Source organism: Pipistrellus kuhlii, unplaced genomic scaffold (assembly GCF_014108245.1).
Source record: "Pipistrellus kuhlii isolate mPipKuh1 unplaced genomic scaffold, mPipKuh1.p scaffold_m20_p_2, whole genome shotgun sequence".
NCBI classification, from domain to species: Eukaryota; Metazoa; Chordata; class Mammalia; order Chiroptera; family Vespertilionidae; genus Pipistrellus; species Pipistrellus kuhlii.
In genome coordinates, this window is record NW_023425515.1 from 39,891,234 (window position 1) to 39,918,836 (window position 27,603).

Consider the following 27,603-nt stretch of genomic DNA (forward strand, 5'->3'; position numbering starts at 1 on the left):
TTTCTCTCTGGATCTATTCTTATGCATTACATTATGTTGATCATCATATCTCACATATGAGTGAGATCATGTGATATTTATCTTTCTCTGACTGGCTTATTTAACTTAGCACAATGCTCTCCAGTTCCATCCATGCTGTTGCAAATGGTAAAAGTTCCTTCTTTTTTATAGCAGCATAGTATTCCATGAACTACAGCAGTGGTTCTCAACTTGTGGGTCGTTGCCAACAGGTTGAGAACCACTAGCAGGGTCACCTAAGACCATCAGCAAACACAGATATTTACATTACAATTCATAACAGTAGCAATGAAAATAATTTTATCATTGGGGGTCACCACAACATGAGGAACTGTATTAAAGGGTCGCAGTATTAGAAAGGTTGAGAACCACTTTTGTGGAGGGGAAAAAAATAACAACAAAAACAACCATAGTTAATACATAATGAATGGGCATGACTGTGTTATAATAAGACTTCATTCATAAAAACTGATGGTGAACCAGATTTGACCCATTGGGTTAGTTTGCTGACCTCTGTTCTAGAGAGTTAAAGTAGTATGTTTATTTTCACATTTGTATCCATAATGCTTGATATCAGGCTTCTCAATAAAAGTTTGTTGGTGAATAAATGAATGGTATACAAATTATGATGGACCTGTTTATTGTTTTTCTTCTGTGGTCATATCTTCTTGACCACTACATGCTTCATATTCATTCTATGTAGTCAGTGACCCCACTCCCCCACTAGGATGGTTTTCATCTTCTGTGCCCATCTTAACATTTATGTTAAGCAAATATCCTATGTGAAGTTTTGGTTCCTTTGGTGGAAGTGGTCAAGTTTTAAATCCTTTGTCCAACCATCCTTCACAGCACAGACTTTTGTTTGTTTGTTTTTCTAGGTATGATAGTAAAATTTTGGCTTATTCAGGTAAGTCAAATTATTTATATAATTTATTTTAAACTTTGGTCATTTTTTGTGTGTAGATGTATTTATTCTTTTGTTTCATATACATTTATTTAAACCTATCTTAAAATATTTTTGGAACAGGTAGAATATTAGGGATAAAAATCCTCAATTAAATAAATGCACAAAGCACTTAATAATATACACAGGGCATAGGAGAAGTTTAACATGCAGTGGGGACAAAGATAACTCAGATAAAGTCACGAAGAGGCTTATAAGCACAAAGGAGATAAGAGGTGAATAAATAATTCCAATACAATGTAGAAAGTGCTTTGAGGAAGGAATTAGCAACACTCTCTAGGAATTTCATAGAAGTAACATTTATCTTCCACCAAAAAGATCAAGGAAGGCTTTAAGAGAGAAGTATTGTACCTGGATATGGAAAGGTGGGTATTTGGAATTCTGATATGGCACTAAAGGGCCCTCAAGACAAAGGAACGTATAGGCATACTAAGCAGTTACTAGAAAGCAAGTTTTAATAAAACTACGTCCAGGACTTGCTGATAAAAGTGCAGCCAAATCCCTTCCAGAAGGTGCCAAGTCCATTCTGGTCTGAAATGCATTGATAATGGGGACATTATGCTCAGAGACTGCAAACTGACATTCTGTCGTCATCCCTTTTGTAATAGAAACCCTGATCCTTTAAAATAATTAGCATTAATTTGGAGCATGTGTGCAAAAATAAATCACAAGTGTCCAAAAACAGAAACGTTAAGTTCAATGGTTACATTCTTATTAGCTCCAACTACGTAAACAAAATCAGGAGCAATTAACATTTAAAAATAGAAAAGACAAGGAGAGTTCACAGCTCCCAATGGGAAATTACTATTTACATCAATGCCCACAAAGATGACTTCCTCTCACCCTTCCTGATGTCAGTCATATTATTTCCATGGGTAAACAGTTTTCTTTCCAGAGGATTAGGAGGGAGGATTGTGATTCTATGCATATTGTCCTGGTTGAAATTGGAAGTGGGTATGTCTTCTAGCAAATAAATAAGTAGGTCTACATCTCCTCTACCCTACCTCTATATTGTACCTTACCCATCCTCTGTATAGGCAAGAAGAGAATTTGCCATGGCTCAAGACTGTCAGTGGAAACCCACTTCCATGAAGCAGTGCTGGCCTTTGCCAATGACCCACCTGGAAGAAGGGTGAAAGATCTCATGAACTCACCAAGACACACTTTGAAGTGGCCCTGTTGTGCTCTATAGGACATGGGATATCTCAGTGAAGAATGGAGCCCCACTGCAGGCATCAGGTATCAGAATGGGGAGAGAAACTGGCCATGGGACAGGCACCTGGGGAACTGAGGCAGTGATGTGGACACATTGGGTGTAATACAGAGCACTGGCAGCTGGCTCAACTGGGCTCTGAGTTTTAGCTGTATCACTAACTTGCTATGTGAACTTGGCTAAGCCATTGTTCTTTCTGGGCCTAATTTTCCCCAATCTTAAAATTAGGAGCAGAACTGGCTTCATTCCATACAGTTTTTTGTTTGTTTTTAAGACATAACTCAAGTCTTTTATCTGCCTCTTTCCATCTACTTGACTGGAAAGATATGGTGAATGGTAGGTTTGGGGTGAGGTGTAGGACTCAAATATTTTTCTATTCCTCATTTATAAAATGTGTGAAAATATACCCCACACTTTCTCCCCCCAAAAGATGGTTGCTTTAGGAAAACGGGACTGATAAAGGAGGACACAGAAGATTCAGTTGCAGGGTCATGACAGAACCCACCAATTGTTATCAGTCTAGAAAACAACATCACTTTTAATGTTGATGGAACCTTGGAATAATAATAAAAGGCTAACAGAGAAGGGATTTGTTAAAAGTGGCATGTTAAAGACAACTATGATTCAACCTCTTGGTTCTAAATCCTCTTTCTACCATGTCTTTCTTCTTCTGTCTTCAGTATGTCTGATCTGGAATTGGGGCTTAAGGGGAATTGTGGCTTAAGGATTGATGGACATAAGTCAACTTCAAATAAAAATATCAGTAGAGTTTTGTGGAGGTAGAAGAAAAAATCAAATCTTTGACTATTAGTTTTTGTTTAGACTTCACTTTTTTTTTTTTCATACTTTACCTCCATTATAATTAGTACCAGTTCTCCTGAGCATTTTGCATATACAGTAGTCAGTCCCCCTTTATTCACAATTTTGCTTTCCATAATTTCAGTTACCTGTGGTCAACTTCAATCCAAAAATATTAAGTGGAAAATTTCACAAGTAAACAATTCATAAAGTTTAAATCACATGTTGTTCTGAATAGCATGATAAAATTTCCCTCTGTCCTGCTCAGTCTTATTTGGGGTGTGAATCATTCCCTTGTCCAGTGTTTCCATGATGCAGATACTGCCCATCCGCTAGTCACTTGGTAGTTATCAGATCGACTCTTGTGGTATCCCAGTGCTTGTGTTTAGGTAACCCCTATTTTACTTAATAATGGCCCCAAAGCAATATAGTAATGATGCTGGCAAGTCAGATATGCCAAAGATGTAAAGTGCTTCCTTTCAATGAAAAGGTGAAGTTCTCAAGTTAATAAAGAAAGAAAAAAAATGTGATGTCCAAAATTTATTGTAAGAACAAATCCATCTACTTTAATTTATAAATTAAACTTTACATATATATATATATATATATATATATATATATATATATATATATGGAAAACCATGGTATATATTGGTTCAGTTCTGTCATTGGGGGTTTTGGAATGTAACTCCTACAGATAAGGGGGGAGGCTGTACACAAATGTTCTTTTGTTGTTGTTTTATGCAAAAATTAAGGACTCAAATGTCTTATTCTGTATCTTCACATATGCTAGTCTGTTTATATTCCAACACCTTATTCATACTGTGCTTAGCAATTACCAAAGCTTTTCTAGTTTGCCTGTGTACTGATCCACGTCTTCTGTTAAGTAATAATGTCTTTGAAAACTGGAAATATTTTGTATCTCAGTTTCCAAACCCAGAGATGCTTCTGCTCAATTATGTTAATTGAATAAATTAATGGAAGAAAGAGACACTTTATCTGTCTAGACACCATGTCCTAGAAGCCCCTCAGAGTGATGATAAGCTTAGTAATGGCCTTCATTTAAACTTTTATGATGAATCAGGAAAGGTCATAGAATGGGCAGATCTCCTTACTTACATCTTCATGGCCATAAATTCATAGCACTTATTCATGATCTCCCAGAGGTGGCTAGAGTACCCAGAGATACCTTTCTCAAACAGAGAAAATGGGGGAAAGAGCAAGAAGTGCTCTTTGGGTTGCTGCTCTCAGCTTGAGGGCATCCTAGAGCCATCCCTCCTTTGTCTTAGCCAGAGGCCCGGGTTTGTTCTTTGTGTATCAGTATTGGTCAACCTGACCTTTGGGAGAGAATCCTGGTAAGAGTCAGGCACAAGGGGTGGTACATGAAACAATTTTTTAATAGAATAGGAGATTGTAGGGCCTCTTTGCTCAAAAGGAGGGGGAGATAATACAAAAAGTCATCTGACTTCTGTCCAACAGTGCAGGCAGGAGAGCAAAGGGGAGGCTTTGTGGTGAAGGGGAGATGACATGAGGATGTGGAGGGAGAGGAAGTCCTTGTGGACAGGACAATGAGTAAGAGTCTGAACTCAAGGTGTAAGAATGAGAGACAGAGTTTAAGAAAGACTGAGAAGAAATAAACATAGGAAGCAAGAGAGGAAAGAAGGAAGGAAGGGAGGGAGAGAGGAAAAGAGGAAGAAGGGGAGAGAAGGAGGTAAGAAAGTTGCAATGATACAGAGAGAAAGGCACAGACATCAAGAAAGATAATCAGAACTAGAGAGAAAATACAAGAAACATTTGGAGAGAAAAAAGAGAAGTGGGGCAGCAATGAAGACGTGTATGTACACACACAAGACCTGAAAAACTCAAAGTTCACCTGAACTGCTCAGCTCAGATAACTGTCTTTGTGAACCTGGCACAGGGAAAATCTGTACACAGAGGAAATGTGCTGACTCCTGCCCAGGGTCTGTCGGAGGATAGAAACAGATCAATTAACCTGGGTGGGGCTTTTCTATGCCAGGACTGGCACTGCCAGTTCTCAGTGCCCAGCCAGGCCAGGCCAAGGACTTTCACAAGATCCTTATGGTATTAAAGGGCCATTAGCAGCAGGGAAAAATCAGCCTTTTACCCAGAGAAAAACCCTTTTTCTATGCCAGCATTACCTCCCCTGGCCCAGATATTACTTCTCTGGCAGGCCTTGGCCCAAATCAGTTAGATGGCACCCCTCAGCCTGGGGAAACTGGACCTTGGAAATCTGAACAGGCTTCCAGAACACTCCAGGGGCCAGCGCAGCCTGATATATATAACTGATGGAATGACCCTGAGACATGTTTGTGGGTAGAGCAAGGGCATCTAGAGCAGAATGTTCCCATAGATCTTGGACCACTGAATCCACTTTATAGGAAGAAAGATTTCAGCTTCAGCACCAGGAAGGACTTTGAAATCAAAGCTAGACAAAATCTGGATTCATTCATTCATCATTTAGTATTTACCGATAATTTTTGAGCATCCACAATGTGTGGGGCACTGTGTTAGAGGCTGAGGACACAGAGATAAGCAAACACATTTTGGCCATGGGAGGAGAGTGATGGCAACACTATTTCCTCTAACCAGTGTAACAGAAGGAGCTCAGGGGAGAATGTAAGTGATTCAGCTTTGGGGACAAGCAAAATTTTAGGAAGGGCACATCTGAGCACAACCTTAATGGTTGTGTAGAGTCCTTGAGGCAGAGAAAGCGGAGGGATCCTAAACCAAGAGAGGCACAAAGAGCTGGAAGGTGTAGGAATGCAGGGGTCATCTGGAGGAGGAATGGTGGGACAGGCAGCCTGGGAGAAATGAGAGCCAGGTGAGGACAGGCACTTATAAGGGTACAAAGTCACTAACATTTTAGTCAGAAGGGAACTTAGAGATTATAAAAGCCATCTTTATCATTATTTTATGTTTTTAAATTTTGCATGTGAGTGTATGTGTATGAAGTAGACTTTGTTGGAGGATGCCTGGGGTTGGATACAGAGGAAAGGACATGACAGCAACTCCAGTAATTTTGAACTAAATATGTTAGAGCTTTTCTCTTAAGAGACCTACTAGGATAGTTTCACTGACTGATTTACCAGCTGTGGTGGCCCAAGCCTCCTACCTTCTCAGTGGGTTTTCTGTGTCTTTCCTCCCATCTTCATCCATCCCTCCAGACTGACTGCCCCAGGCACAGTAGATTTGTTGTTAGGTCTCCTCTTGGTGATGGTAAGCAATCCAAGAAGAAAAGGACCTCCTGTTTACCCAAATCCTCATTCTTAGAAGGCAGATGTGAGTTTGTATTTAAAAAGTTCTAAAAGAACAAAAAGGTAAAAATTGCCCTTATGAAGTTTTTTAAAAATTACACAATGAAGATACATTTTATTCATTCAGTCTGTTAGCATTTATCAGTCAACTTAGTTTCCCAAGTTAAATCAAATATATATCTCTCTACATAGATATAAATTGTACACTTACACACATATTTATGGAAAAGAAAGTATGCCTTAGATACTGATTTGTTTTTTATTTTAAAATATATTGTGAAAAAACTTCCAAATTCATACCTCATATGCATTCTAGTCCATAGACCAGATATAACATAAGTTTCTAACTATTTTTCTGTTGATATCCATTTATGATTATTTAATCTGTGTGCTTTTACAAATGATGCTGTCACAGACATCCTTGCACATGCATCGTTCTGTACTCTAGTTATTATTTCTATAAACTAGCTTCCTAGAAGTTAGGTTGTTAAATCAAAGATATACACATTCTAAATCTTCCTGGGAATTACATAACTTCTTTTAAAAAATATTTTTATTGATTTTAGAGAGGAAGGGAGAGGGAGAGGAAGATAGAGATATCAATGATGAGAGAGAATCATTGATTGGCAGCCCCCAGAATGGCCTCTTCTAGGGATTAAGCCTGAAACCTGGCATGTGCCCTTGACCAGAATCGAACCTGGGATCTTTCAGCTCCCAGGCCGATGCTTTACCCACTGAGCAAACCTGGATAGGGATACATTACTTCTTTTATAAAGGTTAATTCACATTGTATCAGGCCATTGACATAGGAGTGACTCTTCCATACTTGTTCTCCCTCTGGAACTGCCCCATCGTTTGCAGAGATGAAGAAAGGGCATAGAGAGAATGCTCAGTTGTCTAGTAACACACACCTCAATGTTGGCAATGCTAGCACCAAGATTCCAAATCTCTTGTCACTAGAGAATGAGGTAACACACAGAAAATATTAAGGACAATGCCTGGTACAATGTGAGTGTAGCTTTGAATAACTGGTTCAGTGTGGGAGAGGAATTGGAGAGAAGAGAGAACAGAGGTAAAGAGGCTCTGGGTAGCCCTTCCCAAGCTAGGTGTAATGTCCCTTCTCTTAGCACTCAACTTCACAACATTACATTTAATTAGTTGATTCATTAATCCACCATAATACTGTCCCTTAGAGATAAGAAAGTGTAAGGTAGTCTCTGAAATCAGAAACTGAATACCTATATAGGCTAGGATGCTGTAATCATCCTTAAATTCCCTAAAGAAATATGAAGTGTTGAGCTTTTGAGTTTGAAATTCTCTCTCTATTAGTTGTTTAATGACTGAAAGTTATCAAAGAGACAGTTATTACAGCATAAATTATTGTGATTTTTTCCTTCCATATGAGTCACCTATCCTCATTTAGAACACACACTTGTTAAAAAAGAGATCATATCTTAAACTTATTTTATCATCTCTTCCATCATGACAATTAGTGTGTTGAGGAGCACATCAGAGGCACTCAATACATAAAAAATGGAGAAAACAAATAGGATTTGTTGTTGTGTTTTAAGGAAACCTGTAGCTTTGTTTTAGAGTTGTGCCTCATAGATATGGATTGATTAAATTATCAGGGAGCTATCTAAAAGTTATTATCACATTTACAAAGTGATAAACATACTCTTGGAAGTGCCTTCAGAATGGTGCTAGCCTTTTTACCGCACATGTTCACCAGGGAACACCCCATATTTTTCAGCTGCAAGTTGTGGATCTGGGTGGGCCAGAGAGGAATATCTGGGGAGATGGGGTTATAGAGGGTAACAGCCACTGAAAGAATTTGGCCCCAAAGACAAGAACTCCTCGATCAATATTCATGACTTTCGGAATTCCTATTTTAATCAGTGAAACTGAAATGAAATTCCAATGTAGCTTTTAGTTTTAAAAAATTACAAGTGGGATATGATATTCATGCATACCATTTCCTCTAAAATTCTTTTTAAGAATTGAAGAAAATATAACATACTGGAAAGAACACTAGCCTAGGCATCCAGAGATTTAATTTCATGCCCTAAATTTATCACTTAGGAGCTGTGGGATCAAAAGCACTTGGTTCTCCCATCTTACCTTATTTCACTCATATATAGAATGAGAAGATTGATGATAAATAAACTCCCCTTCAGCTTTAATAACAAACAAGTCCATGATTCCCGGATTAATGTTGAAGATCCATCCACCCATCTATCCATCCATCCATCCATCCATCCATCCATCCATCCATTCTTTCCACAAGTATTCATTGAATTACTCCTTGTGTTGTGTCCTTGTGATTTGAACCCTTCTGCTTCAGATTGATAGGTTGATGGCATCATTATTCTTCTGAGAATCTTGATTCCATTTCTTATATACATTCTGACCCCACCTCCTCTCTCATCCACTTTATCTTCAACCAGTCCCTGATATCTTGCAACCAGTTTATTTTTTCTCCGTGTCTGTCTCTGGTCCATCTCACCCCTTCCATGCCCACTCCACTGCTCTTTTTCCAGCCTCACCAACTCAGTTTAGCTAATGTAGATACTCCCCAAGTGGTTTTCTAACCTCAATAGTCTTCTTTCCCAATCCACTGTACATGCTATGCCCAGAGTTATTGCCAACATTTCATTTTAACCAACATTTTTGAAGGTTTGTTGAATGTAGACACTCACTGTATCTGGATCTTTCGGAACTAACAGTCCAAAGAGGAAGAGATACAAAACTAAAGGTTAAGTATAATACAGTGTGGGACTATAATGGTAGGGGAACACTCAGTGTTAAATGTCTTCCTTTCTTCTAACAAAGGTTTCCTCCTTAGAGGTTTTCTTCTGAACCTCATAGCACTATTTTTTTCATGCATCTCATTCATTACATCTTTTTAGCAATTATTCTCCACTTGTCTCTCCTTGACTAGATGTGAGCTTATTGATGGCAGGAATCTGATTGGCTTGCACCATCCCTCTAAGTAGGAAAGAAACCTTGGGAGCCTTTTGCCCTCAAGGGGAAGTCCAAATCTTTATATTGGGCATATAAAGCCTTTAAGAATTTGGCTCTATTTTTCCAATTAACTCTGCTAATCATCCTATATTCTATCTCATTTCAATTGCAAGCCTTCTTCCTCTTATCCCTCAACCTCCAGAACCCCGTTTTTAGGCCTGACCACACCCAGTACTCTCACACTCACTGCTTTTGAGTAAGCCATGTCCTCTTTTGAGCACACCCAATACACATTTTCCCCTTCTCCCCTGTCTGCCAGGATTAGCCTGGAGGACCCTGTCCTCTCTTCAAAGTCTATTTTAAATTCTGTGCATTCCAAGAACTTTGCAGAGAATAAAGATTCACTTATTCAGAATTAATTTTTGCCTGCTCTCAAAAACTTCTTATAGTAAATGTGTGAACTCTCTTTTGTAACATTTTGTGATCTTCCTGTCTACTCCTTATATTATGACCTCCTGGGAAAAAGTGCCCATGTCACTTGGGTTTTTGGATCCTCCCTCTTACAGAGCTTAGTGTCTGGCACTTAGGCTCACCCATACTGAGGCACTTGCCACATGACAGAAACTGTGGAGGCTTTATGATGTCCTCATGGCAGACAGGAAACCGGGCTCAGAGAGAGGCTAAGTAATCTGCCCAGGGCACCAGCAAGTACTTAATACAATTTAATTTGAACACAGGTATCTCTTAACAACCAGACTACATTGCTTCCCTACAAGTCACAATAAATGCTGATGGTTTTGTAGCCATTTGGAGAAGAGGTTGAAGATATACTTAACGAACATTTCCTGATTACCTAGGGAGATTTCTAGAAGTTTTTCTGAATGAATTGGCATTTGGTCTTACCCTTAGAGACTGAAAATAAATTTGACAAAAAAACAACAACTGAATTTTCATAAAAGAATAAATAAAGGCTGAGGTTTTTGTTTGTTTGTTTTGTTTTGTTTTTTTTTTTGCGGATGGGGTGAGTAGTGGGAGAGGGGTGAGAAGGAAGCTATTTACTGACTAACTTCCCTAGCCAGGGAACTGAGGGAAGGAAACATCTTGTTCTTGCTCAGGGCTGTGTCTCTATTGCGCTTTCAGAATCTAATACAAAGCATGTGTTAAATAAACATTTTGTATAAGTCAATCTACTCAATAAAAGCTAAGCCTTTTGTGTGTTCCTGTAGTTTTAAATTCACTCTTGGCCTAGAATGCTGAACATTTAATTGTCTTTGTGAAGGCTTTGAAAGCCCAAACCTAAACTTTCAAACCCTGAAAGTGAAACCTACAGTCCTTAGAAAGTTTCACTGACCAACCCAGTTTCACTGACTGGCTGAGTAAAAAACAAACATTAAACCAACAGAACCAGCTATGAAAAATCAAAAGAAAAAAACATCTATCAGTTCCAAGAAACTTAGGTATTTTCAGTAATATATCTCCTGCAAGGAAATCTGAGGGCATAGGTGTTATCAGTTTCATTTCCAGGAGAGATCTTTGAGCTTCTGTCCCCTAAACAGAGAAGAAAAGCCTCTCTACCCTGCATCTGTGCTAAGTGCCTGGGTCTGAGGACCCTGAGGACTGAAAGGGAAATGAGGCAGAATCAAGGAGATTCTTCTTAGATCCGTTAGATTGTTTCAGGCCTCCTCATTCTGGATTAGAATAAGCACTAAGCATGTCTGTGTCAGTGAGCATAATCAGATCACAACATTTATTAAGTCAGTGAGTCAGAAAATGGCTCAAAGCAGAGCTAGTGAGCAGGGGAACGTAGCATGATGAAGTAGAAAATGCTTTCAATGTGGGGCAGGAGCTGGGTGATCGTGAGATTATTTTTTGGTCCTCATTTTCTCCTTTGAGTTCTGACATATTTGGCAGATTATTATTATGGTCGGAGGAGGAAAATGCACACAGTTTGTCTATAATTGTTTTTAAAAAAAGAAGACATTTGTGGAAAACCCTCTAGGTTCATGGGAATCTGGGAATTGAAGGGTTTTGTTGTTTCCTCCTTTAATCAAATCCAGGGCTTCCCACCCTCGGCATAGTTAATGTTTCAGGCTGGATAATTCTTGGTTATTGTGGGCTCTCTTGTGCATTATAGGATGTTTTCCACCATCTCTGATTTCTACAGACTAGATGCAGGTACCATCCACTTCCCTCTCCCTAGCTGTAACAAACTAAAATGTCTCCAGACAGTGCTAATTGTTTGTTCTCTGGGAACAAAATCTACCCCCTGTGGAGCCCTGAGCCCTGAGTTACATTCCCAACAGAAACTGACAAATTTTTTAGAATAACCATGTCAAACTCAAAGGCTAAAAGGGGCCAAATAAACAAAGTTTTAAGTTTATGTGGGCTACAAAAAAACCACACAAAAGTTTCAATTTTCATAGAGACATAGGTTTATTTTGATAGAGACATGCTGAATACAAGGGTTGAAATAAATGAGTAATCATTAAAACATAAAATTATAGAACATTTTAATAAAAATTAGCATTCTTTCTTGAACTTTAATTTACCAGAGGCTGAATAACTGCACAAAGTATAAGTGTAACACAAATAAACCTATTTTTCTTCTCTGAAAGCAAAATATTTCCTGTTGCGCACACCAAACAAGTCAGTCTAAGACTAATGATGTGGCAATTGACTGCTAAAATATTCGCTGCTTGTATTAGTGAAGAGAAATGTTGTGCCTATGTGTAAGGCCTTAAGGGAAATGAATGCAACATGATTATAGTAATCAGTCATTAGCAAACATTATAATATGTTATTAATAACTAGAGGCCTGGTGCATGAAATTCGTGCATGGGGGGAGGTTCCCTCAGCCCAGCCTGTACCCTCTCCAATCTGGGACCCATTGGGGTATATCCGACTGTCAGTTTAGACCCTATTCCTGCAGTGGAACATCCCTCTCACCATCTTGGACCACTGGCTCCTAATCACTCACTTGCCTGCCTGCCTGGTAGCCTCTAACTGCTCCCATCCCCCTCTGCCAGCTTATGAGTGTTGGCCTGACTGCCCCTAACTGCTCCCCCCTGCTGGTCAGATCGCCACCAACTTCCCCCTCCTTGCAAGCCTGTTCTCTCCTAACTTCCCCCTCCTCCCCCCCGGCTGGCCTGGTCACCCTACTGTCCCTCCCCACCCCCACCCCTCACTGGTGTGGTCCTCCCCAACTGCCCCTCCTGTCAACCTGGTCCCCCCAAACTGCCCTCCTCTGCCAGCCTGGCCACTCCCAGCTGCCTCCCCGCCAGCTTGGTCATTCCTGACTGCCCCCCTGCCAGACTAATCACTCCCAACAGCCCCCCCTGCCAGCCAGCCTGGTCACCTCCAACTGCTGCCTGCTCTACCAGCCTGGTCACTCTCAAATGCCCCCCCACTGGCCTGGTCGCCCCATGTAGCCTGCTTGTTCAGTTGTTTGGTCATCCCTTACTAACCCCCCTGTCGGCTTGGTCGTAGGCACCATTTGTGTGGATGTGACAGTCAATTTGTATATTGCCTCTTTAATATATAGGATTATGTATAACAGGATATTATAAAAATTAAGTTACAAAATTTTTTGTTAATTAAATATTTCACACACACTGTTATGTTGGCTGGGCTGCAAAAATACTCATTGTGGGCCACATGCTGCCTGTGGGCCATGAGTTTGACATATTTGCTTAGAATAATGTAGCTAAGGGTGAACTTGGGAGAGTGTGGAAATCAGGCTAAGAGGCTTCCATCCAATTCTAAGGACCATGTTTCTGGGAGTTCAGAAATGTGGACATGCATAGGCTCTGGAGGCAGAAAACTGGTATCTGTATCCCTATATTATCACCGACAAGCTGGGTGAAGTTTATCATACTGCTTAAATTCTCTGAGCCTCAGAGTCCCCATGAATCCAAAGAAAGTAATACTTCTCCCCTATGAACCTTCCTCCCATCCTCCCACCTCCACACACACAACGAAAAGTTTGTTAGGAAGACTGAAAGTGCAATATATGAAAGCACTGTGAGCTAAAGCACACACAAGACAAATAGCGTGTTATCACTCTAAAGTGTTTGTTTGTTTTTCCCCCCTGAGAGAACATAGAAAGGGACTTTATTCCTAGATCATTTTTTTTGTCAATAGCAGTAATAGTGACATTGAAGGTACCACCATGGCAGTAATGAAAACAAATAATAGAGACCATTCTTAGAGAACACTGCCACAGTGCCAGTTCTAAGACTTGATTTCTATTAGGCCATGAGTTAGCATTTTTCCAGCAAAGATTAAAGGTCTCCTGGAAAAAAAAAAAGTATCATGGTATTGAGAAATGGCAAGAATGTCCCATTTGGCTGTTCACATATGGCAGTAACTTTTCCCTGTGCTGATTCTTTCTTCAACAAGGTTATCAACCTGGAAGATACCTATGTGGCTCATGTCTTACCCATAGGAGAACTTCAGAACCAAGAGAGGCTTTTGAATGCTGCTTGGAATCAAAGAGCTCTGCTTATAGCCACTAGAGTAGGCAGGTCTCCCAATGCCTCAGGCCAAGCCAAATCAAGCTGGGTCTAGGGTTTGAACTAAACTCTCCAGCTGTGGGAAAGTTCACCTCTAGAGTAACATCTTAGCAAGAATAGGTACCATCAGGGAGCTCTGCTTACAGCCCTAGTCAGGCCTAGAGTAGGCAGGTCTCCCAATGCCTCAGGCTAAGCCAAATCAAGCTGGATCCAGAGTTTGAACTAAACTCTCCAGTTGTGGGAAAGTTTACCCTTAGAGTAACATCTTAGCAAGCAATCTAGGTACCAGGTCAACTGACTGGTGATTATCTGGGAAGCTTAATTAGCTCAGAAACAACCTAGAATTTAAGATCAGCAACGTTTGGGGTTCAAGGAACAGGTTCAAGTTATAAGGAATAATAGAATTTACACATGTGAATGCTTTGGTATAAGAGACATTTTTTAATTTTTATTTTTTTATCCTTTGAGGGTGATATGGAATAGTGGCTATGGCCTTCACTTCTGAGCTCTGAGCATGTACCCGGGCACTGCTCCTTAATAGCTCTGTGAGTGTTGGCATCCAGTGGGTGCTATATAAACATTAGCTCTACTATTCCATGTGCTACTTAATGCTGGCAGCAACCTCTGACAAGCTGTGTGACCTTCATCATACTGCTTAACCTCTCTGAGCCTCAGAGTTCTTTTCACATTACAGATGAGGCCTCTAAAGTTTAGATAAGTGCATCCCTACACAGCAACCTCTTCCCTGTTGCCCTGCTCTTCCTCTAAATCATTCTGTCTTCTATCTCTGCTATCTAAATGTCATCAATCCCTTAAGTCTGATCAAAGGTTAGCTCCTCTACAAATTCTGCTTCCAGAATGAAATTAATCTCAGCTTCCTCCAAGCTCTGTAGCATTTTGTTGGTATCTCTGTTGCACTATGGCACTCACCCGGGCAACAGTATGCAATAAAAAAGACCGAGATAAGGACATGACACACTGCAGACTGTGATAAAGACCAGAAAGGAAGCAGAGGCGAAGAACTCAGGAGGATCGAAGGAAGGAAGTTTTCCTCCTTGAAGCATTCATTCCCTGTTTCTCCATTCTGACAGTCATAATATGTCATGATAGCTTTTACAACCCTCACAGCTTTCTAGCTCTAGTCAAAGCTAACTCCATATATGCACTCTCCCTTCAGAGAGTATCACAGGTGGCAGGACAGTTTGGATTCACCTCCACACCCTCCACAGCACATGGCCAAAGGTTGCAAGTACTTAAAAACTCGCATGGCACTGAACTGAGAAAAGCTTGCTGGCTGACAGTATGAGACAGTGCTGAATGACGGTGGAGATGACAGTGATAACAGGGAAGTTAACTGAACAAAACCAAGCAGTCACGAAGGGTGATATACACACAACGTTTCACTATGACTGAGTGAGCAACAGGAGATCCACAAATCAGACCTAGAGATGCAGCCCACTCACTGGCAAACTGAAAAGAAACTGGAAAAAGCATAGGGGTGGGGACTATCTTAACAGCTTGAGCCTGATCTACAGATTAGTGGCAGAAGAAATACTGCTTCCTCTGACTATTTAAAAAATGCAACTTTTTAAATCATTGAAAATATCTTTAAGTAATAAGATGGCAGTGGAGTAAGTGGATGTTGCATGGACACGCTCCCAGAAAAATGCCCTATATAATAAAAAGGTAATATGCAAATTGACCATCACTCTAACACACAAGATGGCTGCCCCCATGTGGTCAAAGATGGCTGCCCCCATGTGGACACAAAATGGCTGTCACAAGATGACCAGCAGGGGATGGCAGTTATAGGTGATTAGGCCAGCAGGGTAGGGCAGTTAGGAGCAACCAGGATGGCAAGGGAGAGCAGTTAGGGGTGACTGGGCCAGTAGGGAAGGACAGTTGGGGGTGACCAGGCCTGCAAGGGAGGGCAGTTAGGGGTACTTAGACCACTTGGGGAGCAGTTAGGCATTGATCAGACAGGCAGGGGCTTGGTTAGGGGGTGATTAGACTGGCAGGCAGAAGTAATGAGGGGCAATCAGGCAGGCAGGTAGACTGGCAGTCCTGGATTGTGAGAGGGATCCCAGATTGGAGAGGGTGCTGATTAGGCTGAGGGACACCCGCCCCCCCCCTCCCCCCTTACCATGCATGAATTTCATGCACTGGGCCTCTAGTCTTTTATATTACTCATGCAAAGGTATCATAGGCAAGGCAAACAATCTCATCTGAGCAAGTTGAGTGCTATTAAATTTCATTATAGTTCCTTTCTTCTACCTGTGATTTTTGCAGTTGAGATCATAATGATTCTATATATTTTATAATATATTCATTTTATTAATAAATAACAGATACATAAAGTACAAAGTTTGGAAGCATCAAAGTCAGTTTCTCTCCAGCTCTTGCCTCCCATATATCCTTGAAGAGGAGTCCTGTTTCTACCACTGAACATTTTTTGAGTGAGTTAATAGCCATTAATCCTTCAAGGTTCTCAGGAACCAAAAGTTATCTACAAGAATGAAACATGTCCCTAATATAACATCTCTGTGCTGATAGAATATACAATTATACTACCTTTATCTCAGTTACATAACCATAATGACACAGCATTCACAAATGACAAAGGTAATTGGAGGGACTCAACTAAGATGCAATCCCTTAACAGGTCATTGTCCAAAAAATTTCCCTGAGATATTCTCAGTATCCCACAGTGGTGCAAGAAGCTCAGAACTTGAAATCAGAGTCTGTATGCCTCTGGCTTATAGGGACTAAGACATTAACCCCAGACCAATGTCCCTAAAGGTAGGTCCCTCCTTCTTCCCAGATTAGGTCTGGCAGTTTTCCTCACCTTATTCTGCCCTTGGGTGCTGGTCTAGGACGTGGGAAGAGTGGGTGGTGGAATTCCAGTTCCAATGAAGCAGTTTAAAGAATGTAATTTCCATAAAATGTAGTTAAAAGAGAGAAAGCTGAACAACCAAGATGGCGGCATAGGTAAACACCTAAACTTGCTACTGAGCACAACCATATCAAAACTACAACTAAAAGTCAAAATGAATATCATCTAGAACCACTGAAAGGCTGGCTGAGTGAAAATTCTACAACTAGAAGGAAAGAAGAAAGTGTATTGAGTCCAATAGGAGGTGTGGAAGTGAAGTGTGGAGGTACGGAGGCATGTGAAAGGAGTACACTGTTCTCTTTTTCAATCATGTAGGAGAGACAAGCTCCCAACTGCTCTGAACTCCAGTTCCAGGTAAGACTCTGGAGACCCGAACTCATATGGAGAGAAACTAGACTGTCTGGCATTGGGCTAAAACGCAGGGCAGCATTCGCTCAGAGGTACTTCCAGCAATCATTGTTCCAGTATGGTACCTGGGGCACAGAGACTCAGGGGCCTCTTTGGAGCAGGACTGATTGGCAGCCATTGTTGTTTGCTCCACCCTGGTGATTCCCTGAGATCCCGCCCCATCCAATTTACAACCCCACCCAAGCTGTGCACAGAGGCTTTTGAATATGAATAGCCTGGCCTTTTGCAATGGGAACCTAAAAAACTGAAGCTAGGTCAGAGAGCTCCAGAGCCACCAAAAGAAGGCCCAAGGCTCCACAGCATCTTGCATTGCTTCACAGTGGGCCTCATCTGGGCACCTCCAAACCCCAACAAAGAGGAGGAATCTGTAGATATCTGTAGCTCCTGCTGGGTGGCTTCAGGCAGTGGCTGACTTTGCACTTCCTTGAAGATGCAAGAGTCAGTGGTCAAAGTGAGACCATCCAGATTACAACTCTTTACATCCATGAGAGACATACTCAGGGGGCAAACTTAGTGAGCACCAAAGCCCTACTGAAGCAAGTCCTGCTCCATAAGGGTGTTTCCAGCACAGAAGTTCTCCCATTGTAGATACAACTAATCCTCACAGCCAATTGGCCTGGAGGTAAATTCCTCCCAGAGATACCAACAGCAATCAAGGCTTAACTATTACAAGACTGTGCACACAGCTCACAAAGGGGTGCACTAAGAAAGTCAACCTCAGGTAATTAGGGAGGCTGAGCTACTGGCCCTATAGGATGCCTAGCACACAAAGCCACTCTATCAACAAAAGGAAGCAACCAAAATATAGAGACAAAGAAACAGGTCCCAAATGAAAGAAATGGAGAAAAGCAAACTACTGGATATAGAGTTCAAAACCATGGTTATAAGGTTACTCAAGAATCTTCTAGAAACCTCAGAGAAATATAGTGAAACCCTCAAAGATATGAAAAAGGACAATTAGAAATTAAGCATACACTGACTGACATAAAGAATAATATACAGAGATCTAACAGCAGACCAGAGGATCCCAAGAATCAAGTTAAAGATTTGAAATATGAAGAAGCAAAAAACATCCAAATGGAAAAGAAAAAAGAAAAAAAAAATCCAAAAATATAAAGATAGTGTAAGGAGCCTCTGGGACAACATACCAACATCCAAATTATAGGGATGCCAGAAGAGAGAGCAAGATACTGAAAACCTACTTGAAGAAATAATGACATAATACTTTCCCTACCTGGTGAAAGAAATAGACTTATAAGTCCAGGAAGTACAGAGAACCCCAAACAAAAGGAATTCAAAGAGGACCACACCAAGACACATCATAATTAAAATGCCAAGAGCAAAAGACAAAGAGAGAATATTAAAAGCAGCAAGAGAAAAACAGTTAGTTACCTACAAGGGAATACCCATATGACTGCAGCTGATTTCTTAACAGAAACTACGGAGGCCAGAAGAGAGTGGCAAGAAATATTCAAAGTGATGAATAGCAAGAACCTACATCTAAGATTACCTTACATAGCAAAGCTATCATTCAGAATTGAAGGTCAGAGAAAGAGCTTCACAGATAAGAAAAAGCTAAAGGAGTTCATCACCAAACCGTATTAAATGAAATGCTGAAGGGTATTCTTTAAGAAGAGAAGAAGAAGAAGAAAAAAGTAAAGATAAAAATTATGATCAACAAAATGACATCAAATACATATTTATCAACAAGTGAAACTAAAAATCAAATGAATAAAAAAATCTGATGAACAGATAAACTGATGAATATAATAGAATCAGGGGCATAGAAAGGGAGTGGAGTGACAATTCTTGGGGAGAAGGGGGTTTGGGGGTGCTGGAAGAGTCTGGACAAAAATCATACACCTATGGACGAGGAAAGTGGGGGGTAAGGGCAGGGGGATGAGGTGGGAACCAGTGTAAGGGTGCTATGGGGGGGGGGAGGAACAACTGTAATAATCTGAACAATAAAGATTTATTAAAAATAAAAAGAGAGAGAAAGCTATTCTCTACTTACCTAAACTCTATCCTCTTCAGACTCACTTCTCTACCCCATCCCCTCCATACACATACAAGTGGGCTCCACACCCATACAAGTGGGGGAGTGGATCCCAATATTTTCCTTGAGATTTGGTGCTGTGTGCTGCCCATTGGCTTACACTGTCACAAATCCTGCCATTCTGAGCATGCACTGTGCCCCCATTCCCTTCCTCTCCCACAGTTTCAAGAGTTTTTAAAGAATCTGCTACAGTTTGGAAGTTTATATACAGTGAAGTGAATTTCTCTCTCTTTCATCCCAGTACCCATCTGATATATAGTTACAGAAGGCATCTCAGATTCACAACACCCTCACCAGCCCCCCACTGAATAGCATGTCATCTGGCAACAGGAGGCGTTTGATTATATTTGGATGGCACTCCTGCATCAACTCCAGTTGTCTCTGAATTGGAACTGATGGGCCTCACGTGTTGCAGCCAACAATTTGCTTTCACCCACTCCCCTCTCTGAAATGAACCATTCTCTGAGAAAACAAGAAACCTACGTGCCATCCTGGGTGAGAGACTAACAGGAACTGTGTCCCAGCATCGCATCCACGCATGGCATCAAGAGCACACTGAGAGGGGTTTCCAACAACAAATTGTGCTTCAAGCTTCTGTGGAAAGACTCTTTGAACCAGAGGAAAAGTTCTCCTCAGAGTATGATAGCCTCTGTGGTCATCTCAGTTCACAGGCATTGAGTTCTTACTGTGTGCCCCAAGCTATTGTCTCCTGTAGCAAGTCTCTATAACTTCACTCTCCCCATTTTGACTTATGTGCTCTGTTAGTAGCTGCTGCAGGCAGAATAATGACTCCCCAAAGATGTCCACATGCTAATCCTCAGAACCTGTGAGTAAATTATATCCTATGGGGAGGGGGTGTTAAGATTGCAGATGGAATTAAGCTGGCTAATCAGCTGACCTTAAAAAAATAGATTAGCTATCAAGGTTACCCTGTGGCCCCAGTGTAGTCACAAATGTCTTAAATAGGGAAAAGAGAAGCAGAAGAGTCATAACCAGAGTGGTGGTATCCTGAGAAACTCAATCTGCCATTGTTGGCTTTGAAGATAGAGGAAGAGGGCATGAACCAAGGAACGTGGGCAGTCTCTACAATTTGGAAAAGGCATGAAAACAGATTCTGCCCTAGAGATTCCTTGGTTTTAGGCCAGTAGGAGTCATTTGAACTCTGACCTCCATAACTAGCTGGTTTGGCTCAGCAGATGGAGCATCAACCTGTGGACTGAAGGGTTCCAGGTTTGATTCCAATCAAGGGCATGAACCTTGATTGCAGGCTCAATCCCAAACCCTGGTCAGGGTGTGTGCAGGAGGCAACCAATCGATGTGTCTCTCTAACATCAATGTTTCTCTGTTCCTGTTTCTCTCTCTATCTCTCCCTTTGCCTTCCACTCTCTCTCTAAAAACAAAAACAAGACAGACACTGTGGACTTGCCATATGCCAGGCCTGGTACCAGGTACTGAGGGAACATTTCCATGGCATGTAATTTGTACCTTCTTATACCTATCCATCATCATCAGGGTCCAACCAGGGAAATGGAAGCCACTCTGTCTAAACACAGGAAATCTAATTCAGGTTATTGGCTACACAGGTGATTAAAGTTGGGAAGCCAGTCCAACCATTAGCAATAACAAGAGTTGCTACCAGGCTGCACTAGAGGGACAAAGAGAGAAGGTCACCAAGTGAAACCTGGACCATGAAGGGCCTGTCTAGCAGGAGCTAGAGCCATGAGGGGACAGAGCCCTGCTATAGAAGATGCCTGAGGAAGAAAGGGAAAGAGAGAGAGATACGCTGCTTCTCCATTTCTTCTACCTTTAATCTTCTGCCAGTGCCTCCCAATGCCTGTTCCCAGATGAAAGGCAGCTGGCATAGGATCTTGGGATACACAGTGTCAGCCCTCCTACAGTACAGAACAGAGCTGGGAAAAAGCAGTGAGCGGATTTGAGGAAGTATAAGCCAAAGATCAGCAGATCCCTCCTTTTTGCACCGATCACCATGAATCTTGAAACTTGATTACCCAATTGTTTTTTTTTTACCAGGGCTTTGAAGCCCTTTCCCAACTTTTCTACCCTTTTTCATAGAGTGTTCCTCATTATTCACAGCACCCCCACCACTCTGGCCTTTGCTCTGATCTCAGCTTGACAGGCAAGTTTCATCTTGGGGCACTTGTATTTTGTATACGCTACTGGACTCCCATCCCTTGCCTCTCCCCTCACTAGTCACTTTTTTTTTTTCTTTTTCATTCCAGTCTCAGCTCAACTATCATTCGCATAGATAACCCCATCCCCCATTTAAAACAGACCTTCTCATCCAGAACCACTATCACATTCCCTTGTTTTATTTTCTTCAGAGAACCTGCTATTATCTGAAATTACCTTCATTGTATGTTTGTTTATCATAACCTTTCTGGAACTATAAGTGCCTTGAAGGTAGAAATCCTGTCTTGTTAGTTGTTATATTATTATAAAGTTGGCTAGATGTCCACCAAAATATGTTTCTTTTTCTTGGAAATACAATAAGGCTCATTCCATATTCCTTTGTAGTTGGGTGTGACAGAGCTTCGCATAATGGCACATGAGTGGAAATATCTAGTGTTGCTTCCAGGTCTGACTGTGAACACCTCCCATATACATTGCTACATTCTTTTTCTTTCTTGCCAGATAATGACAAGGCCCTTGGGGATGATAGAGGCACAAGACAAAAGGAACCTGGGCTCTTCAATGACTACGTGAAGGAGAGTTGCCCCAGCAACCTACATACATATCTTGGACTGTTATGTGAATGAGAAATAAATATGTTTTGTGATGAGTCATAACATTAGCCTACCCCAGTGATTGGCAAACCGTGGTCCAAGAGCCACATGTGGCTCTTTGGCCCCTTGAGTGTGGTTCTTCCACAAAATACCATGTGCGGGCGTCCACATGTGATTGAAACTTAGTGGCCCATGCGTAGAAGTTGGTTTTCGGCCTGGGCGAGTTTATTTTGAAGAAGTGATTCTAACACTGAACCACACTCAAGGGGCCAAAGAACCACATGTGGCTCAGGAGCTACTGTTTGCTGACCACTGGCCTACCCTAACTAAAACAATTCCCAATGTCTTGTCCATGATTGGTTCTCAATAGTTATTGAATAATTAAATATTAAACTCTCAGTAATTATGCATTCAGTGATGGGATACTTGTTTCTTATCCTCATTCTCCTCCTACGAAGCTCCCGAAGGAAAGGGAAGTGTTATATTAATTTCTGTGCTCTCATTGTCTTCCATTGACCTTAAACCTTTGTAGATTCAATCGGTGTGTTTCACACTGAGTTTGCAGGCAGCATGAGGGACACAATGATTGACAAAGCATGGTCTAGAAGTGTAAGTCTAAGGAGGAGTTCGACATTGCTATAAGTATCAATGTTTGTGCAACAATTTAGAGTTTACACAGGGTTCTTTGCCTGATCCTTATAAAAACTCTGAAAGGAAATTACTATTGATTCCCATTTTACAGATGATGAATCTGAGCTCATAGAGGTTAATTATTTTGCTCAAGATCTTATTTTGTCAAGCAACAAAGCTGGAATTAATTGATTGTTCAAAAGTATCTATGGAATGCCTATGCTGCCTTAGCCAGTGGCTCAAGCTGCTGCACGTAGTAGGGCTCAGGAAATATGAGAACCCAAAGTTCTGCAGAAACTAGAATCGCCTTCCAGAAAATAAAAGGGAGGTGCCAGTTCTAGCCAAGGTCTGATGACTGAAAGAATTGCCTGTGACTTAGTGCAAGTTTCTGGGTGGTCTGCCAGACTTGTCCGGGAGGCAGCAACAGCATAATCACCCCCAGCAGTTCTCTCACTGGCTCAGGCTAACGACCCTGGCGTTCTCCTTCTGCCCTTTTCCATACATTCTTTCCTCCTTCCCATGCCAAGATGTCAGTAGATGATTCAGAGTGGGTTCCAGGCCATTTAGCTCAGTCAGAAATTTGGGTGAAAGTTTCCTCCCACCCATCCCAGGCCTCAGATAACCCATCCGGGTATGACAGCCCGCGTGAAGGAGGGGGAAGAAAGGCCATGAAGATTTCCAGACCCGGGACTGGAGCAAGAGTTTCTGCAGCTGCAGTATTTATCCTCTCTATTCTGGCTGTACAAAGTGTATCAGAATTGGGTTGGTAGGAAAACTTGGGACAAAAAGCCAGAGAAGGCAATGTAACTTGTCTAAATAGAAGCAGGAAAGTCCGCCCAGAGGGTCGCCTGCAGGCTGGGCTATTTGCCAAGGCAAAGAGGGTGAGTGCTGGTGTTTAAGGGGCAGGTAGATGAAGAGGAAGAGGAAGGTGACATGGCCAGGTCTGCTGAGGCTCAGCCTTTCCCAGCTTGAGGACACTGCCCTCCGTGCTCGGGTGCCTCTCTCTGTAAATATTAAAACCCAGCTGCTCTTACAGTGCAGGATGTCCCACATACCGTACCTGTGAGGCGGGGTGAAATACAAATATGCCTTTTCATAATAGCTTTACACCTGGGGCAGCAAAGGACTGGTTTATTACCTTGGTAAACAAAAGTCAGAATTTAAGAAGGTACAAACTTTGCCCACGGCATTTCTGACTGTGCACCTTGTGTTTGTGAAATGAATTCGATCTATATGATGTGAAGCAATGGAAGGCTGGGCTTTTTTTTCTCTTTGCTCTCTCTCTCTTGTCTGATTTCCAAGGTTTAAAAAGTTTGTGTGGGGTTGGCGTGGAGAAGGAATTTGCTTTGGCTCTGATTTTTTCAAGTGTTTTGAAATCATGCTGTTTTGTGTGAAAAAAAATATATATATGTGAGCCAATTTATATTGTTTTCCAGAGAGAGAGCGCAATTCTTGCCGCTTTCAGGGTGACACCAGGGTTTGTGGGTGGGAGACAGGGTAAACCTTAAACATTAAAAGCAATAATAAAATATTTATCCAGCGCCTATTTTGTGCCAAAGGCAGAACATGAATTTTCATAAGCATTGTTTCATTTAATCTTCATAACTACAAGTGAGTGAGAATTGTTGATCAACATGTCCACTTTATAAGGGAGGAAACTATGGTTGCTAAAGAAATTCAAGCCCTAGTTTTCTAATCCCAACTTCAGGGTTTCCTGTATAGTCCTCCAACCTCTATAGGGGTCATAGACCATATTTCGCCAGGTAATTTTGCTTGCCTCCCTGATACCCTCTTTTTTTTTTTTTTTTTTTTTTTTTGTCTCATTCTCTGCCTGCACTTGGGGGAGAGGACTGATCTCCATGCTTTGATGAAATTCTGCTTCGAGGATTTACAACTCTTTAGAAACCACATGGCCATCTGGACCACTCTCACCGAGCAGCACTTCCATAGGTTCAAGTGCAAAGGATTCAAAATATGTGGATTACTTTTCCCTTCAAATAACACATAAGCATTAAAGCAAAGGCAATAACGGTGAAGTGAGAACATATATCATGTTCAGTGGTCTCCATGAATGTCTCTGCCTTCTCTCACCTCCAGCCCAAATAAGTCAGATAAGCTTCAGCAAAAGCATCTGAATTTTTTGGGTTCTTTTCCCAAACAAGCCTTTGAACCTGAAGAACTTTGCCCATCTCTGTCTGCATGTTCACTCCTCAAACGTTCAGGGGAGGTTTGCCTGATACACAGCTCAAGCAGATTACTTCCCAAGCCTTCTAAAATGAGAGTGAACTCATTAGACTTATATTTAAAAGAAGTCTATATTGATATATCAATTTATGCCTGACTTCATATTAAACTGAGGCTAGAAAGAGCAGGTGTCCTTAAGGCATTGTCAACTCAGCAGTTTCAAGGTACCAGAGCCAAGGCTGCTTGTGCTTGGTAGGATTTCAGGGGAAACCCCAGTCCTCTTCCCCCAACTTCCTTTTCATCACCAATCCCTACCATTATTGTTTCTTTAATTGCAGCTCCTTGAGGAATACCTTTGGCATTATGGATTGAAAGTTTTTATAAAACTATAAAAATACACATACTAACTTTAAGGAAACAGATTTCAGTTGTAAATGAATTAAACAGAATCCCTATACTAGGGCCTTTAGGGAGAAGAAATTGGATCTTTGGGCTGTAAAACAAAGAGATGCCTAATTTGGCAATGCTGCCCTGAAAACCCAGGCCAGCCAAATATTTTAGTTTAGTGAAGTTTAGAGAGCATCTTTCTCAACCCCCTTTTCTTACACAGAAGGAAACCAAGGCTCAGAGTGGAATAAGCAAGGCCAAGGCTTACTTAGTTGGCAGTGACAACCCACCCACCCCACACCAAATTTCTTGAACAGGGCTGGTGGCTCCCCCCATTCTTTCCTACTGTGAGAGGGAATTAAATAAAGTAAAAACCTGGTCCCAAGTCCTTGTCTGAATCCACTTATCCTGTTTTTGGTTTTTATTTTTAATTTTATCACTGTCTATCAAGATATGTCTTTAGATTAAGTCCATGTTTGCCCAGAGAAAGAAGAAATACTTCTGATACATTACTTAGAAATCTTATTTAAGGTTAAGAGGTCTTAGTATGCCCTTGCATGATTAGGATTAAAAAAAAAAAAAAAAGGTAAACAGTGCTTAAAAAGAAATGTATATTCGTTTCCTACTTCTAATTTAATTCTTCTTAGCTTTTTTGATTTTCTAGTGGTGATTCTAAGTTTCTCTAGGTCCCTGCATTGGGAAGTATAAGTTAGTCATCCTATGATTGGATCTTTATAGGAAGTAACTGATAGAAAGTTAGACTAGTAGGGTTAGAAAGAATTTTAGTTAGACTTCAGACCATATTCCTTAGTTTATGTGTGATGGAGCTGAAAGAGGGTAAGTGATTTATTCCAGGTTATTCAACACATCAGTGAATTCAAGCATCAATTATCCCACCAACATGGAAAAAGGGTCCTTCCATCTGACAACTACAAAGCAGTCTCCTTTGTAGTATTTAGGTGTCTTTTATGAATAATTAATGGTCGTGCCCAACTCTAGGAAATTGAACGCATTGCAGCCTGGGCCTGACTAATCCTCAGACTTCTCTGTGAGGTATGGACTGTGAGGTATCTTTGCCATCTTTTGTTTTCTGGAAAGACTGGTAAACAGAGAATAGGAAATTTTCCAAGATTCCAGTGATGAATCAGAGAAGACTCTGAGGCAATATGCTATTACTGGATGAGGAATCAGAAGACTTCAATTCTCTTTCTCATACTATCTCTAGCCATGAAGGAGATCTTGGGCAATTCACTTCCCTTTCTGAGTCTCAGTTTCCCTATCCATGAAATGGTTTTTCCAACCTCTAAGAACCTTTCAGCTTTCATGACCTGTGGGTCTATAAAACAAGGCTCAGATCTCTTTTCTGCATAGAATGTGATTGTATAAAGCCAGAAATTGACTGCTGTGCAATATATATATATTCAGTTTTATTTTTTTCCATAGTTTCTGTTAAGCAATTGTGTCTGTTATCACTTGTCTGTTTGCAAGGACAAGCATGTAACCCAACAAACAAACTAATAACAGACAAATAGCATTAGGAAAACTAAAAAATAAGATATTTTTACTTGATGAAGTATATAAGGAAAATAAATATTTATTGAACACTCACCACTGGTTATATATATTATTTTTACTTGAGATCTTTAATAAATTAGTATCTTCATTCCCTTTCATCAGAATAAAGCATTGAGGCTCAGAGATGAAATCATTTGCTTAGTACATGCAACTGTTAAGCAGGAATGCCCAGATTTGAAGCTAGCTTTCCTGGATCCAAAGTCCACATTTTCCACAGTTTCAAGTTGCATCCATAGAATACAGACCTACTGTATTTTAGCAACATTGTTTTTCTGTAAGGGAGGGAAATGAAATATATCAGCATTTTATTTGGCTCCACAAAGAACAGCACTGTGTTTTCCTTGGGCATCATTTGAACATTTCTGAAAACAGGCAAAGAATGTGAGGCAATATCTGACTTTCCCCAATAATTTTGAGAGATGGTATACCTACATCTAGAAATATTCCAATCAGAGCTTTTAAAAACTATATATTTTATTGATTTTTTTACAGAGAGGAAGGGAGAGAGAGGGATAGAGAGTTAGAAACATCGATGAGAGAGAAACACTGATCAGCTGCCTCATGCACACAACTCCTACTAGGGATGTGCATGCCCTTGACTGAAATCGAACCTGGGACCTTTCAGTTCACAGGCCAACACTCTATCTACTGAGCCAAACCAGTTTCAGCTCCAACAACAGCGTTTTATTAATACATACACAGGTGTAAAGGAAAGCTGGCTGTTTCTTTGTTTAGAATTCATGTTATTTTAAACATGTACCCGGCTTTTGTCCTCGCTCCCTCCATAGTTATTCAATCCTGTAATCCTCCCAGGGACACAGGGCAAGATTACAGTGAATGTGAAGAACCTGTTTCTAATTCAGAGTCTCCCTTAACATAAAAGTTTGTAGAGGGTCTCCTCAAGGTGGTGCATACATTGTCCTCAAACCTATGGATCATTTGGGACCTGGTACCACAAGTTCATAGTTGATAGCTTTAGATGC

The 27,603-nt window shown here is 41.0% G+C and overlaps 1 long non-coding RNA gene across 1 annotated transcript in view; it reads left to right on the forward strand.

The window, feature by feature from the left end:
- LOC118724932 overlaps positions 1–20,066 on the forward strand; it is a 37,124-nt gene extending 17,058 nt beyond the window's left edge. Inside the window, exons 2-3 of the long non-coding RNA XR_006742065.1 lie at positions 2,020–2,221; positions 19,342–20,066. This is a non-coding gene — a long non-coding RNA (uncharacterized LOC118724932). The remainder of the gene's footprint in view (positions 1–2,019; positions 2,222–19,341) is intronic.
- The last annotated feature ends 7,537 nt before the right edge of the window (positions 20,067–27,603 follow it).